The sequence below is a fragment of the Giraffa tippelskirchi genome, chromosome 2, assembly GCF_054371585.1.
Source record: "Giraffa tippelskirchi isolate mGirTip1 chromosome 2, T2T-mGirTip1v1.2.pri, whole genome shotgun sequence".
Classification (NCBI taxonomy): Eukaryota; Metazoa; Chordata; class Mammalia; order Artiodactyla; family Giraffidae; genus Giraffa; species Giraffa tippelskirchi.
In genome coordinates this window covers 80,759,493-80,777,204 of record NC_137276.1, presented here as the reverse complement: position 1 = coordinate 80,777,204, position 17,712 = coordinate 80,759,493, and the positions used below count along the sequence as shown (strand labels likewise).

The following is a 17,712-nucleotide window of genomic DNA, read 5'->3' as shown; positions in this document are numbered from 1 at the left end:
TCAATTCTTTTTCAATAGATCCCTACAATGAAGCCTGTCCTCATATTTGCACACACTCTCTGCACATATTTCAGTCTATGTGTTATATGGAAACGAACATCACTGGACAAAACTATAATTCAAAAAAATGAAGACACCCCTTTGTTCCCTGCAGCACTATTTACAATAGCCCAAACATGGAAGCAACATAAATGTCCATCAACAGATGAATGGATAAAGAAGCTGTCATACGTCTGTACAAAGGAATACTGCTTAACCATAAAAAGGTTGAAATAATGTCATTTGCAGCAACATGGATGGATCTAAAGATGACCATACCAAGTTAAGTAAGTGAGGAAGAGGGAGACAAATACCATATATCACTTATATGTGGAATCTAAAATATGGCACAAATGAACTTACCTATGAAACAAAAACAAACTCACAGATATAGAGAACAGACTGTGGTGGTCAAGGGGAAGGGTGATGGGGGAAGGATGGATTGGGATTTGGGATTAGCAGATGCAAGCTATTATATATAGAATGAATAAACAATGTTGTATATATAAATATATATTAATAAAACTGAAACACTTTGCCATACATCAGACACTAACACAACATTGTAATCAACTATACTTCAATAAAATAAATTAAATAAAAGATGAACATCAGAAACTAGTTGTTCCTTCTCAGAAGAAATGGGATTATTACTTCCATATTATAGACTTTGTTGTACACCTATAATGCTATTGAAGGTTACAGTGGATATTTTCAGGAGCATATAACTCTGTTATCTGACAGATAACTCTGTTATCTCAGGTTGAGTTAATATTTAATAATCAGTTACTGCCATTAGGCCTTATTCACACACTGCCACTACTTAGCAAATTCATGCTATACATATGCAATGGAACATTTGAGTTTATTGACTTCCCTTGAGTCAATAAATAAAATGCACTAATGAGTATTAGTCTGTCAAAAACCTGATAAAATTCAGAATTTTGATGTAGTTGTCAAAATAGTTAATGTGATGAAATCAGTTGAGAATATTCATCTCGAGAAGCTGAAACAAATTTGTCTTCTAATATTTAAAAATTAGTCATATGAAGAGAAGGTAGAGGTCAAAATGCCCTTAGTATTCAAGGATAAACTTGATAGTAGAATATCTGGCTGGAGAAGGCAATGGCAACCCACTCAGGTACTCTTGCCTGGAAAATCCCATGGATGGAGGAGCCTGGTAGGCTGCAGTCCATGGGGTCGCTAAGAGTCGGACACAACTGACCGACTTCACTTTCACTTTTCACTTTCATGCATTGGAGAAGGAAATGGCAACTCACTCCAGTATTCTTGCCTGGAGAATCCCAGGGACGGCGGAGCCTGGTGGGCTGCCGTCTATGGGGTCACACAGAGTCGGACACGACTGAAGCAACTTAGCAGCAGTAGCAGAATATCTGGGTTTAAGTGCTTGTTCTGGTCTAACATTACCATATATTTGGGCAGCTTATATACTCCCAGAATGTTGTTTTCCTGGTTTGCAAGATGATAACCAAAAGGATTCTTAACTCAAAGAGTTGATGAAATAATGTATTTGAAATTGTTAAACCTAATATAAATAGTTTTACTTGGGCTTAGTCACTTAGCTTCTCTAAACTTACCTTCTTATTGGCTAAATATGTGTTCATTCCTGCATTTCTCTGGTCACTTCTGCCTCTGGAACAATGGTCCCCATCTTCGCAGTTCACGGAGTCTACTACCACATACCCCTGTACTCCTATGGTTTCCTGCTCTCTGCATTGTGGTATGGAAACTTCCTCCAGGCAGTAACTTGGGATGATGGCAAGAATCACACCCTTTATTTCCCTTCTAAGTAGTTGTTGCATAAATTTTTTCCGAGTTAGTAGTTCATAGCAGTGAGTGAGAAATCCCTACAGCTATTAACATTTTATGGGCAAAAGTGAAAATCTCATGTACTCTTTAGTGATTTATTCAATAAATTAAATATGCATTTAATTCCTCACCAAACATGGCAGTATGCCAGCATATATGATTTGGATACAATACTATATAATCTCTTTTTTTAAAGGATCTTAAAATCTCAGGGCAAACAAAACAAACAGTCATACATGGTAATAAGTTTAATGAGATGCATCATATGTTAACTAAATTGGAAGTGGTCAAACAGGAGATGGCAAGAGTGAACGTCGACATTCTAGGAATCAGCGAACTAATATGGACTGCAATGGGTGAATTTAACTCAGATGACCATTATATCTACTACTGTGGACAAGAATCCCTTAGAAGAAATGGAGTAGCCATCATGGTCAACAAAAGCGTCCGAAATGCAGTACTTGGATGCAAATTCAAAAACGATAGAATGATCTCTGTTTGTTTCCAAGGCAAACCATTCAATATCACAGTAATCCAAGTCTACGTCCCGACAGTAACGTCGACGAAGCTGAAGTTGAACGGTTCTATGAAGACCTACAAGACCTTCTAGAACTAACACCCAAAAAAGATGTCCTTTTCATTATAGGGGACTGGAATGCAAAAGTAGGAAGTCAGGAAATACCTGGCATAACAGGCAAATTTGGCCTTGGAGTGCAGAATGAAGCAGGGCAAAGGCTAATAGAGTTTTGCCAAGAGAACACACTGGTCATAGCAAACACCCTCTTCCAACAACACAAGAGAAGACTCTACACGTGGACATCGCCAGATGGTCAACACCGAAATCAGATTGATTATATACTTTGCAGCCAAAGATGGAGAAGCTCTATACAGTCAGCAAAAACAAGACCAGGAGCAGACTGTGGCTCAGATCATGAACTGCTTATTGCCAAATTCAGACTTAAATTGAAGAAAGTAGGGAAAACCACTAGTCCAGTCAGGTATGACTTAGATCAAATCCCTTATGATTTTACAGTAGAAGTGACAAATAAATTTAAAGGACTAGATCTGACAGACAGAGTGCCTGATGAAATATGGACAGAGGTTTGTGACATTGTACAGGAGACAGGGATCAAGACCATCCCCATGGAAAAGAAATGCAAAAAAGCAAAATGGATGTCTGAGGAGGGCTTACAGAGAGCTGAGAAGAGAAGACAACTGAAAAGCAAAGGAGAAAAGGAAAGATATTCCCATCTGAATGCAGAGTTCCAAAGAATAGCAAGGAGAGATAAGAAAGCCTTCCTCAGTGATCAATGCAAGGAAATAGAGGAAAACAACAGATTGGGAAAAACTAGAGATCTCTTCAAGAAAATTAGAGACACCAAAGGATCATTTCATGCAAAGATAGGCTCGATAAAGGACAGAAATTGTATGACTTAACAGAAGCAGAAGATATTAAGAAGAGGTGGCAAGAATACGCAGAAGAACTGTACAAAAAAGATCTCCATGCTCCAGATAATCACGATGCTGTGATCACTCACCTAGAGCTCGACATCCTGGAATGTGAAGTCAAGTGGGCCTTAGAAAGCATCACTATGAACAAAGCTAGTGGAGGTGATGGAATTCCAGTTGAGCTATTTCAAATCCTCAAAGGTGATGCTGTGAAAATGCTGCACTCGATATGCCAGCAAATTTGGAAACTCAGCAGTGGCCACAGGACTGGAAAAGGTCAGTTTTCTTTCCAATCCCAAAGAAAGGCAATGCCAAAGAATGCTCAAACTACTACACAATTGCACTCATCTCACACACTAGTAAAGTAATGCTTAAAATTCTCCAAGCCAGGCTTCAACAATACATGAACCGTGAACATCCAGATGTTCAAGCTGGTTTTAGAAAAGGCAGAGGAACCAGAGATCAAATTGCCAACATCTGCTGGATCATCAAAAAAGCAAGAGTGTTTCAGAAAAACATCTATTTCTGCTTTATTGACTATGCCAAACTCTTTGACTCTGTGGATCACAATAAACTGGAAAATTCTGAAAGAGATGGGAATACCAGACCATATGACCTGTCTCTTGAGAAACCTGTATGCAGGTCAGGAAGCAACAGTTAGAACTGGACATGGAACAACAAACTGGCTCCAAATAGGAAAAGGAGTACGTCAAGGCTGTATATTGTCACCCTGCTTATTTAACTTATATGCCAAGTACATCAAGAGAAATGCTGGGCTGGAAGAAACACAAGCTGGAATCAAGATTGCTGGGAGAAATATCAATAACCTCAGCTATGCAGATGACACCACCCTTATGGCAGAAAGTGAAGAAGAACTAAAGAGCCTCTTGATGAAAGTGAAAGTGGAGAGTGAAAAAGTTGGCTTAAAGCTCAACGTTCAGAAAACTAAGATCATGGCATCTGGTCCCATCACTTCATGGGAAATAGATGGGGAAACAGTGGAAACAGTGTCAGACTTTATTTTTTTGGGCTCCAAAATCACTGCTGATGGTGATTGCAGCCATGAAATTAAAAGATGCTTACTCCTTGGAAGGAAGGTTATGGCCAACCTAGATAGCATATTTAAAAGCAGACATTACTTTGCCAACAAAATCCGTCTAGTCAAGGCTATGGTTTTTCCGGTGGTCATGTATGGATGTAAGAGTTGGACGGTGAAGAAAGCTGAGCGCTGAAGAATTGATGCTTTTGAACTGTGGTGTTGTAGAAGAGTCTTGAGAGTCCCTTGGACTGCGAGGAGATCCAATCAATACATCCTAAAGGAGATCGATTCTGGGTGTTCATTGGAAGGACTGATGTTGAAGCTGAAACTCCAATACTTTGGCCACCTCATGCAAAGAGTTGACTCATAGGAAAAGACCCTAATGCTGGGTAGGATTGGGGGCAGGAGGAGAAGGGGACGACAGAGGATGAGACGGCTGGATGGCATCACTGAGTCGATGGACATGGGTTTGGGTAAACTCCGGGAGTTGGTGATGGAGAGAGAGGCCTGGCGTGCTGCAATTCATGGGGTCGGAAAGAGTTGGACACGGCTGAGTGACTGAAGTGAACTGATATGGACATGAGTTTGAGTAATTTCAGGTTGTTGATGATGGACAGGGAAGCCTGGCTTGCTGCATTCCATTGGGTCACAAAGAGTCAGACATGACTGAGTGACTGAACTGAACTGATTATATGTTAATACTAACTGGCATATGTTATTTGCAAAATTATTTGCAAAATGAGTACCACAATATTATCAATCAGTTGTCATTGAAGACATTGGAGAAGGTTTCACAGGGATGTGATACATTTGATACAGACATTGAAGCATGAAAAGCATTTAACAGGTGAAGAAAGCATGGACTGTCTTCTGTTAAGCCTTCTCCAGTCTCTTCAGTCAAAATTTGTTACTCATTCTTCTGTACTTTGTTCAGATTTATTGTATCAGTTATCCTTGGTTGCTTTATAATGTAACTGTGTAGGTGGATGACAGTATCAACTCCCAAGTAGTGGGCCCCTTGAAAGTGGAAATGCTATCTAATGTGATTCATCTTTGCAGGATTTTCCTTCAAATTTAGGCTTAAAGTCCTTTTAATTTATTAATGAATATTTTGCCTTTTAGGCAAATGCAGCAAAATCTGAGAAAAATATTTATGAAATGAGATAGAAACTGGGAGTTAAGCTGAATTGGGGATAAAGGATAAGAAAGGATCAATTACATCAAATATCACTAAATTATATCATAATATGCATAGAGTTATTTCCAAACTCTCTGTGTTGTACTGTATTTGTCATATCAGGAACTACTTGAAATAAGCATTTCAGTAATGAAGTTTTAGCAATCCTTACACTAATTAGAGATGTTTAGTGTTATAATGTTTGTTTTTAACAAGATTTGACCTGTATTAAATGTCATCAATTATAAGATATTTCCTATAAAAACAAATCCTTATCAGGGTGTTGGAAGTTTTGAAAATGAGGTGAGAGAATTCTCTAGCATCTGCAAAGAAGTTTGGAGGAGAAGAAATCAGAAAAATATAAAAGTGATTACAGCCTTCTCTTGTATTTAAACTTCATGTATTAAACTTCACCATTTAGGGAAAATGTAACAGGAATAAATTTAAAGTGGGAAATTACATATCAGAGTCCCAATAGAGCAGGAGAATCATGTATTAGGTTAGAAAATTTAGCTCATCAATCTTTTCAATCAGTAAAAATTTTGACATTACTGCATTTTATCTAATACAATAATACACATAATTTGAAAAATAATATAATCAGCCTTGAAGTATTTTTACTTTTTCTGAAGTGAAAGAAGAAGCTATAAGAGGCTGAATAATGGAAATGTCAAGATATCAAGTCATGATTGTGGAACATGGAGAAATTATTTGAAAAACAGTGTTTGTAGATGCAATTAGGATTAAGATTTTGAGATGGATGGATTATCCTGGATTATTCAAGTGGACCATAAATGCAATCACATGTCCTCATAAGAGAGAAGCAAAAGGAAATAATGCAGACAGAAGAGGAGGAGGCAATGTGACTATAAAGGCAGAATTTGCAGTGATGAGGCTGAAAGACAAGGCAGGCAGACGGTCACCAGAAGCTGGTAGAGGTAAAGTATAGACTTTTTCCTGGCGTTTCCAAAAGGAGTGTGGTCTTTCTAATACCTTGATTTTGAACCTAAGTTATTCAGAATGATGAGAGAATGCATTTCTGTTGTTTTAAACCATCCAGTCTGTGGCAATTTGTTAGAGTAGCGGAGTAAACTAGTATAGAAGCTTTCTGACTTATATAGATTAAAGATAATATGAATAATTACAATCAAATTAATTATCAAAATAAATTTCAAATCATTTTTCCATGTCGTATAAACTTTTGAAACATCAAAATATTAATCCTTTAAATAAGGTGCAATTTATTTTATCATAAGTATGTGGTTATCAAAATCAGAGTGGAAAAACTGAAGTTTGGTTAGTAGAAGCTAAACAATCTATAAATCTGAGATGAACCTCTGGGCTGAGAGGTCTACCTTGACTTTAGAGGGCATATTCTTTTTTTTTAAAATTAATTAATTTATTTTATTTTTGGCTATGCTGGGTCTTCATTGCTACACAGGCTTTTCTCTATTTGTAGTGAGTGGGAGCTACTCTCTAGTTGAGATGCACAGGCTTCTCATTGCAGTGGCTTCTTTTGTTGCAGAGCACAGGCTCTAGGGCGTTCAGGCTTCAGTAGTTGTGGCACGTGGGTTCAAGAGCTGTGGCTCTCATGTTCTAGAGCACAGGCTCAGTAATTGTGGTACACTGGGCTTAGTTGTTCTGAAGTATGTGGAATCTTCCTGGACCAGGAATCTAACCCATGTCTCCTGCATTGGCAGGCAGATTCTTTACCACTGAGCCACAGGGAAGCCTTAAAGGGCATATTCTTGAAGAGATCTGGGTATGTTTAATATTATCAATTAAATCATATTACAACGGCCCTGTGGTTAATTCTGGGGTAAATTGCCAAATATATATATATTTTAAATTTTCCCTAAGTATACTATACTGCCATTTGGAATTTGTTTTACAAGTTTTATGCATAATTAGAAGCATAGATATTTGCACTGTTTTGATTTAAGTTTATGAGAAAGTTAGTATTATCAAAATGGTATAAATTTAATTAACAGTTCAGTGAACATCTGTAAGTCATGAAGTGAATGGAACTGAATCTGTTTTCTGTTTTCTGTGTAATATCTTAAATAACTTTCTCCCAAAGTCCAGGATGATTCTAAGATGTACAGTAGTGCATAGCCTAAAGGACTGAAAAAGATCTGAAATGCTAGGGCTGATATTGCACAAGTTGGTCTTCATAGACAGAAGATGGATACCAAGAATAATGGTGCTAAGAGTAATAGTACTTCTCTTGTGGTAACTTTGTGCACTTTGTATTTTAACCTTTTCATGGATAGATGTGTTTAATTTTTTCAAGTGATTAAGATTCTATGTTAACTTTCTTCTAATAGACTATCATTCTTTACATGGGTAGTGTATTATTCTGCTATGACTACAATAATAAATAACACAGATTGAATGATTTATACAACAGAAAATTATTTTCTCACAATTCTGGAAGCTCAAAGTCAGCAGGGTTGGTTTCTCTTAAGGCTTTCCTCCTTGACAAGTAGATGACTGTCTTCTCCCTGTGTCTTCACTTGGCCTTCCCTCCGTGTGTGTCTGTATCCTAATCTCATCTTCTGTAAGACACCAGCCATACTGGACTAGGGCTGACCTTAATAACTTTGCCTGCATGCTAAGCCTGCCAGGCTCCCCTGTCCATGAGATTTTCCAGGTAGTAATACTGAAATGGGTTGCCATGCCCTCATCCAGGGAATCTTCCTGACCCAGGGATCAAACCCATGTATCTTAGGTCTCCGGCATCGAGAGGCAGGTTCTCTACCACTAGCGTCACCTAGGAAGCCCCCTAAATAACTTCAATCAGCCTTAATTATTTCTTTAAATGAGGCTTCTCAGATGGCTCAGTGGTAAAGAATCTGCCTGCCAATGCAAAAGATGCAGGAGAAGAGGGTTTGGTCTCTGGGTCAGGAAGATCCCGTGGAGGAGGAAATGGCAACCCACTCCAGTATTCTTGCCTGGAAAAATCCCATGGACAGAGGAGCCTGATGAGCTGCAGTCCTTGGGATAGCAAAGAGTGACTGAATATGCACACACTTAAATATCCTATCATTAAATACAGTCACATAGGAGGGAGGTTAGGAACTCAACATTTGAATCTTGGGGAGAAAATCCAGCTCTATAAAGTTACATTTGTATATGGAATGCTGATATTTGTGTAAGAATACACAAGTGAAAAAAAAGAAAGCTGAGTGCCAAAGAATTGATGCTTTTGAACTGTGGTGTTGGAGAAGACTCTTGAGAGTGCCTTGGACTGCAAGGAGATCCAACCGGTCAATAGTAAAGGAAATCAGTCCTGAATATTCATTGGAAGGACTGTTGCTGAAGCTGAAACTCCAATACTTTGGCCATCTGATGAGAAGAACTGACTCATTGGAAGACTCTGATGCTGGGAAAGATTGAGGGCAGGAGGAGAAGGGGAGGACAGAGGATGAGATGGTTGGATGGTATCATTGACTCAATGGGCATGTGTTTGAGCAAACTCTGAGAGATGGTGAAGGACAGGGAAACCTGGTGTGTTGTAGTCGGTGGGGTCACAAAGAGTCGGACACAACAGAGTGACTGAACCGAACTGAACTGGACTGTAGTCAGCCAGGCTACTCTGTCCAAGGGATTCTCCAGGGAGTAATACCGTAGCGGGTTACCACGCCCGCCACCAGGGGATCTTCCCAACCTAGGGATCAAACCTGCGTCTCTTATGTCTCCTGAATTGTCAGGCGGGTTCTTTACTGTTAGTGTCACCTGGGAAGCCTAATGATGTTGTATATAAGGAGTATTTCTTTTTTCCCCCCAGTTTTATTGAGATGTAATTGACATACAGCACTGTATAGTTTAAGGTGTACATCATAGTGATTTGAATTATATGCATCATGATATGATTACCACAATAAGTTTAGCGAACATCCATCATTTCATATTGACACAGAATTAAAGAAATGGAAAAAAAAATTCCTTTTGATGGAAATCCTCTTAGGATTTACTCGCTAAAAAATTTTTATGTATAACATACAACAGTTAATTATATTTATGTTGTAGATTACATTCCTAGTACTTATTTATCTTCTAGCTGAAAGTTTATACCTTTTGATCACCTTCATCCAATCTTCCCTCCCTGTAACCAAGCCTCAGCCCACCCGATCTGATACCACAAATCTTGGAGACTGTACTTTTCTAGGAATTTGTCCATTTCTTCTATGTTGTCAAACTATTTCATTTATAGTTGGTTGTAGTACTCTCTTGTGATCCTTTGCAATTCAGCGTTTTTGTTTGTAACTTCACCTTTTTCATTTCTAATTCTATTGATTTGGGGCCTCTTTATATTTCCCTGGTGGCTCAGACGGTAAAGCATCTGCCTACAATGTGGGAGACCCAGGTTCGATCCCTGGCTGGGGAAGATCCTCTGGAGAAAGAAATGGCAAACCACTCCAGTACTCTTGCCTGGAAAATCCCAGGGACGGAGGAGCCTGGTAGGCCACAGTCCATGGGGTCGCAAAGAGTCAGACACGACTGAGCAACTTCGCTTTCACTTTCTTATTTCCTGACGAGTCTGGTTAAAGTTTTATTGATTTTGTTTATCTTTATAGAGTTTCAATGATTTTTTTCTATTGTATTTTAGTCTCTATTCACGCTCTGATTTTTATGATTTATCTCCTTCTACTAACCTCAGGTTTAGTTTCTTCTTTTCCTAGTTTCTTTAGTCATAAGGTAAGGTGGTTTAAGATTTTTGTTTGTTTGTTTCTGAAGTAGGTTTGTATCACTGTAAATTTCCTTCCTGGTACTGCTTTTGTTGCATATATTCTCAATCATTGTATTTTCATTTTCATTTGTCTCCAGGTATTTTTAAATATTTTTCTTTCATTTCTTCATTGACCCATTTGCTGTTTAGAAGCATATTATTTAGTTCTGGATGTTAGTGTTTCTTCTGATGAGAATTGTCTTCCCTTTTAATGACTTTCTAGTTAATTTCCCTTATAGTTACTTTCTGATAAATTTCTTTCATAATTAATTAATTTACAGTTATTTTCAGTTCAGTTCAGTCGCTCAGTCTTGTCCGACTCTTTGCAACCCCATGGACTGTAGCTGTCACTGTTTCTATTGTTTCCACAACTGTTTGCCACGAAGTAATGGGACCAGAGGCCATGATCTTAGTTTTCTAAATGCTGAGTTTTAAGCCAACTTTTTCACCCTCCTATTTCACTTTCATCAAGAGGCTCAAAAGGGTGGTGTCATCTGCATATCTGAGATTATTGATATTTCTTCCAGCAATCTTCATTCCAGCTTGCACTTCATCCAGCCCAGCATTTCAGATGATGTACTCTGCATATAAGTTAAATAAGCAGGGTGACAATATACAGCCTTGACAGACTCCTTTCCAAATTTGGAACCAGTCTGCTGATCACATCCAGTTCTAACTGTTGCTTCTTGACCTGCATACAGATTTCTCAGGAGGTAGGTAAGGTAATCTGGTTCTCCCATCTCTTTAAGAATTTTCCATAGTTTGTTGTGATCCACACAGTCAAAGTTTTGATATAGTCAATAAAGCAGAAGTAGGTGTTTTTTCTGGAACTCTGCTGCTTTTTCGATGATCCAATGGATGTTGACAATTTGATCTCTGTTTTCTGTGCTTTTTCTAAACCCATCTTGAACATCTGGAAGTTCACTGTTCATGTACTATTGAAGCCTGGCTTGGAGAATTGTGAATAGCATTACTTTGCTAGCATGTGAGATGAGTGCAATAGTGCGGTGGTTTCTGCAATCTTTGGCATTGCCTTTCTTTGGGACTGGAATGAAAACTGGCCTTTTCCAGTCCCATGGCCGCTGCTGAGTTTTCCAAATTTGTTGGCATGTTAACAGCATCATCTTTTGGGATTTGAAATAGCTCAACTGGAATACTATCACCTCCACTAACTATGTTCATCATGATGCTTCCTAAAGCCAACTTGACTTCGCATTCCAGGATGTCTGGCTCTAGGTGAGTGATCACATCATCATGGTTATCTGTGTCATGAAGATCTTTTTTGGATAGTTCTACTGTGTATTCTTGGCAACTCTTCTTAATATCTTCTGCCTCTGTTAAGTCCCTACCATTTCTGTCCTTTATTGTACTCATCTTTGCATGAAATGTTCCCTTGGTATCTCTAATTTTCTTGAAGAGATATCTAGTCTTTCCCATTCTATTGTTTTCCTCTATTTCTTTGCACTGATCACTGAGGAAGGCTTTCTTATCTATCCTTGCTGTTCTTTGGTCTGTGCATTCAAATGGTGTATCTTTCCTTTTCTTCTTTGTCTTTAGCTTCTCTTCTTTTTGCAGCTATTTGTAAGGCCTCGTTAGACAACCGTTTTGCCTTTTTGCATTTCTTTTTCTTGGGGATGGTCTTGATCACTGCCTTCAAACCTCCATCACAAACCTGTCACAAATCTCCATCCATAGCTCTTCAGACACTCTTTCTATCAGATCTAATCCCTTGAATCTATTTGTCACTTCCACTGTATAATCATAAGAGAGTTTATTTAGGTCATACCTGAATGGTCTAGTCGTTTTCCCTACCTTCTTCAATTTCAGTCTGAATTTGGCAATAAGGAGCAATCTGAGCCACAGTCAGCTCCTGGTCTTGTTTTTGCTGACAGTATTGAGCTTCTCTATCTTTGGCTGCAAAGAATATTATCAATCTGATTTTGATATTGACCATCTGGTGACGTCCATGTGTAGAATCTTCTCTTGTGTTGTTGGAAGAGGGTGTTTGCTATGACCAGTGCATTCCCTTGGCAAAACTCTGTTAGCCTTTGACCTTCTTTGTTTCGTACTTCAAGGCCAAATTTGCCTGTTACTCCAGGTATCTCTTGACTTCCTACTTTTGCATTCCAGTCCCCTATAATGAAAAGGACATCTTTTTTGGGTGTTAGTTCTAGAAAGTCTTGTAGGTCTTCATAGAACCGTTCAACTTCAGCTTCTTCTGCTTTACTGGTCAGGGCGTAGACTTGGATTACTGTGATATTGAATGGTTTGCCTTGGAAACGAACAGAGATCATTCTGTCATTTTTCAGATTGCATCGAAGTACTGCATTTCAGACTCTTTTGTTGACTATGATTGGCTACTCCATTTCTTCTAAGGGATTCTTGCCCACAGTAGTAGATATAACAGTCACCTGAGTTAAGTCCACCCATTCCAGTCCATTTTAGTTTGCTGATTCCTAAAATGTTGATGTTCACTCTTACCACCTTCTTTTTGACCACTTCCAATTTGCTTTAATTCATGGACCTAACATTCCAGGTTCTTATGCAATATTACTCTTTACAGCATCGGACGTAACTTCCATCACCAGTCACATCCACAACTGGTGTTGTTTTTGCTTTGGCTCTGTCTCTTCATTCTTTTTGGAGTTAGTTGTTTCTCCACTCTTCTCTAGTAGCATATTGGGCACCTACCAACTTGGGGAGTTCATCTTTCAGTGTCCTATCTTTTTGCCTTTTGATGCTCTCCATGGAGTTCTCAAGGCAAGAATACCGAAGTGGTTTGCCATTCCCTTCTCCAATGGACCACATTTTGTCAGAACTCTCCACCATGTCCTGTCCGCCTTGGGTGGCCCTACAAGGCATGGCTCATAGTTTCATTGAGTTACACAAGGCTGTGGCTCATGTGATCCGATTGGTTAGTTTTCTGTGATTGTGGTTTTCATTCTGTCTGTCCTCTGATGGAGAAGGATAGGAGGCTTCTAGTAGCTTCCTGATGGGAGAGACTGAGGGGAAACTGGGTCTTGTTCTGGTGGGTGGGGCCATGCTCAGTAAATCTTTAATCCAATTTTCTGTTGATGGGTGTGGCTGTGTCCCCCCCCCCCCACCGTTGTTTGAGTTGAGGCCAAACTATGGTGGAGGTAATGGAGATAATGGCAACTTCCTACAAAATGACCCATGCACACACTTGCACTCAGTGCCCGCAACCCTGCAGCAAGGCACTGTCAGCCCAGACCTCCGCCAGAAACTCCTGGACATTCATGGGGAGGTCTGGGTCAGTCTCTTATGGGGTCACTGCTCCTTTCTCCTGGGTCCTGGTGTGCACAAGCTTTTGTTTATGTCTTCCAAGGGTCTGTTTCCCCAGTCCTGTGCAAGTTCTGGTGGCTTTATGGTGGGGTTAATGGCAACCTCCTCCAAAAGGGCTTATGCCATACCCAGGTCTACTGCACCCAGAGCTCCTGCCCCTGAAGCAGCCCACTGCTCACCCGTACCTCTGCAGGAGACACTCAAACACAGTTTTGGCTCAGTCTCTGTGGGATCTCTTGGTCCTGGTTCACACAAGGTTTGTTTGAGCCCTCTGAGCATCTCTGGCAGATATGGGGTTTGATTTTAAATGTAATATTGCCCCTCCTACCATCTTATTGGGGCTTCTTCTTTGCCCTTGGACGTGGGTTATCTGTTTTTGGTGGGATCTAACATTCTCCTGTTGATGGTTATTCAGCAGCAAGTTGTAATTTTGGAGTTCTCACAGGAGAAGATGAGCATAGAGAACTCCATTTGAGCAGACCCCAGCACAGGACTCTCAGGAAACAGGATAGATTCCTTTCAAGTGCACGTGGAACATTCCCTGGGATACATCACAGGTAGGCTGCAAAACAAGTCTCAATAAATATAACAAGATTGAAATCACATCATGCACCTTGTCCAATCACGATACATTGGTTACTATATTAACTATAGGGAAATTTTTTTCCCTTATAGTTAATTGTTTTCCCTTATAGTTAATTTTTTCCCTTATACTTCAATCATTCAGTCATATCTGACTCTTTGAGACCCCATGGTCTGCAGCACGCCAGGCTGCCCTGTCCATCACCAACTTCTGGAGCTTGCTCAAACTCATGTCCATCAAGTCAGTGATGGCATCCAACCATCTCATCCCCTGTCATCCCCTTGTCCTCATGCCTTCAATCTTTCCCAGCATCAGGTTTTTTCCCAAGGAGTCAGTTCTTCACATTAGGTGGCCAAAGTATTGGAGTTTCAGTTTCAGCATCAGTCCTTTCAGGGAATATTCAGGACTGATTTCCTTTAGGATGGACTGGTTTGATCTCCTTGCAATCCAAGGGACTCTCAAGAGGTTTTAATCCAACACCACAGTTCAAAAGCATCAATTTTTTTGCACTCAACTTCCTTTACAGTCCAACTCTCACATCAATACATGACTACTGGAAAAAACATAACTTTGACTAGATGGACCTATGTCAGCAAGTAATGTCTCTGCTTTTTAAATATGCTCTCTAGGTTGGTCATAGTTTTCTTCCAAGGTGCAAGTGTCTTAATTTCATGGCTACAGTCATCATCTGCAGTGATTTCCGAGACAAAAAAAAAAATAAAGTCTGTCACTGTTCCCATTGTTTCCCCATCGCTTTGCCATGAAGTGATGGGACCAGATGCCATGATCTTAGTTTTCTGAATGTTGAGCTTTAAGCCAGCTTTCTCACTCTGCTCTTTCACTTTCATCAAGAGGCGCTTTAGTTCTTCGCTTTCTGCCATAAGGGTGGTGTCATCTGCATATCTGAGGTTATTGATATTTCTCTCGGCGATTGAAAAGAATAAGTAAGTAAGTAAGTAAGTTCAGTCACTCAGTTGTGTCCGATTGTTTGTGGCCCCATGAACTGCAGCACACCAGGCTTCCCTGTCCATCACGAACTCCCGGAGCTTACTTAAACTCATGTCCATTGAGTTGGTGATGCCTTCCAACCATCCCATCCTCTGTCATCCTTTTCTCCCACCTTCAGTCTTTCCCAGCATCAGGGTCTTTTCCAAGGAGTCAGTTCTTCTCTCAGGTGGCCAAAGTATTGGAGTTTCAGCTTCAGCATCAGTCCTTTCAGTGAATATTCAGGCTGATTTCCTTTAGAATGGACTGGTTTGATATCCTTGCAGCCCAAGGGACTCTCAAGAGGTTTCAACAACACCACAGTTCAAAAGCATCAATTCTTTTGCACTTAACTTTCTTTATAGTCCAACTCGCACATCAATACATGACTACTGGAAAAAACATAACTTTGACTAGAGGGACCTTTGTCAGCAAAGTAGTGTCTCTGCTTTTTAATATGCTATCTATGTTGGTCATAGCTTTTCTTCCAAGGAGCAAGAGTCATTTAATTTCATGGCTGCAGTCACCATGTGCAGTGATTTTGGAGCCCCCCAAAATAAAGTATATTACTGTTTCCATTGTTTTCCCATCTATTTGCTATGAAGTAATGGGACAAGATGCCATGATTTTAATTTTCTGAGTGTTGTGTTTTAAGCCAGCTTTCTCATTCTTCTCTTTCACTTTCATCAAGAGGCTCTTTAATTCTTCTTTGCTTTTTGCCATAAGGGTGATGTCATAAGGGTGGTATATATTGAAATGAATATATACATGTATATGTACAACTAAATCACTTTGCTGTATATGTGAAACTAATATAACACTATTAATAAGCTATACTCCCATTTAAAAAAGAAAAACTTCAGGTTATTCTTTTTATTGTTATTATTTCACTAATTAAGATATCTTTTTTTAGTTAGAATCTATATTCATGTATTTTCTCTGCCCCCACTGATTTAGGGATTCAATTGGATTTAAGGTTCTCATCTATTTAGAAGAAATTATGAAACGTGAGTGTAAATGAAGTCTCTGGAAGAGGGGAAAGAGTAGAGAGTCTAGGGTTGAACTTGAGGAGTGTTTGCCTTGAGCAGAATAGAGCAAGGCTGCGGGTATTGACAACTAACGACATAGAGGAGTATTCCAATGGGCTACCAATAGTGAGAATAGGGGTGTTCTTCCAAATTCTCATCAACTATAAAAGATTTTTGTAGCTATTACTTCAGTATTAGTATAATTTTTACTTGGGAAAACTGAGTTTTACAGTTTTCATAATTGACCCAAAAGCCATTCAGCAGCTGAAATACACAAGCAGAATTTGAATGCAAGGTTTTGTATTGTCTTTATTTCCATTTATCCACTCTTTTTTTTGCCTATTATTAACCTACGATTTCACTTGTGCTTATAAAACCAAAGAGATGTAGATATTTTATAGCTTTTTGGACACCCTTCCTTTATCGTTAAAAAATTTGAAGAGACATTTTTTTTTTATCTAGTAATGAATGATAATGTTTATCAAGGGATTTGCTGAAGATCGTGGAGCTAGTTAGTGGCTAGGTTAACACATAAGTTTTTTTTTTTCTTTTTAAGCACACTTCTGAACAGAATACATAGTTTCACACTTTATACAAAGAAATATCATGTATTTATAAAGTGTTATATTAGCTATGGATTGTTGCAGTTCAAATATATTGCTTATTATTGATGAATCTGTGTGAGTCTAAAGTTACAAAAGATCTTAGGCTAAGTAGAGTTTTCCCCAATGATTTATTATAGACAAATTATACAAAACCTTACAAAATTTAAAGATACAGGGCAGAAAAATATCTGATAGATGAATGGGTTTTGTGCTGTAAAATATGGATTTTGTCTTCAAGGAAAAATGCATAAGCAACTTAAGAGATCAGAATATAGGCTTAAGTCCTTGTTTTCTAGCATGATTTTGACATATTCTTATCTGTGAACAAAGTAAATAGATAACTTCCATAATTGGCAGCTCTACTTATGATCAATAATATTGTTTCATCGAGACATTTAGTATTCACTGATTAAACTTAAACTTTATATATTTCATAATTATTACTGTGCTTAGATTTCAGCTTTAAAGCAATAATGAAAGAAATAGTAAATAATAATAATAAAGCAGTAATGTTTATTATAACTTTATGATTTCCAGTAATCAGTAAGATCAGAGTAGACCACATAAAGACTGTTAACAGCAGGATTCGTAAAAACACACCAGAATGTCTCATTGGAGACGTAGTTAAGGAAGTCCATGAAGTACTTAATATAAACTCACACTTTTAGAAAAAACAGAGAGAGATAAGAAAACTTTCCTCAGTTTGACACCTCAAAGCTGAAGCAATTTTAGTTCTTTTCATCAAAACAGCTTCTTTAGCTCGATAAAGACCACATGAAAAAACATGAGGTTTCACATTTATTCCCTTCTGTCTTCTAAGGTTTTTATCATTATGCATTATGACTTCAATCTCCAGAATCCACAGTATCATCATAGTAAGAATGAAATTATTGGAACGTCATTTTAGACACATGTTGCAACTTGCAAGCTCAGTCTAAATAGC

The 17,712-nt window shown here is 38.7% G+C and overlaps 1 long non-coding RNA gene and 1 other non-coding gene across 2 annotated transcripts in view; both read left to right on the top strand.

Annotated features, from left to right (window-relative positions):
- LOC145539781 (uncharacterized) overlaps window positions 1–17,712 on the top strand; it is a 106,265-nt gene that overhangs the window by 79,219 nt on the left and 9,334 nt on the right. The window lies entirely within an intron of this gene.
- TRNAC-ACA (transfer RNA cysteine (anticodon ACA)) lies at window positions 9,853–9,924 on the top strand. Its single transcript has one exon. It is a non-coding gene; the product is annotated as a tRNA-Cys (tRNA).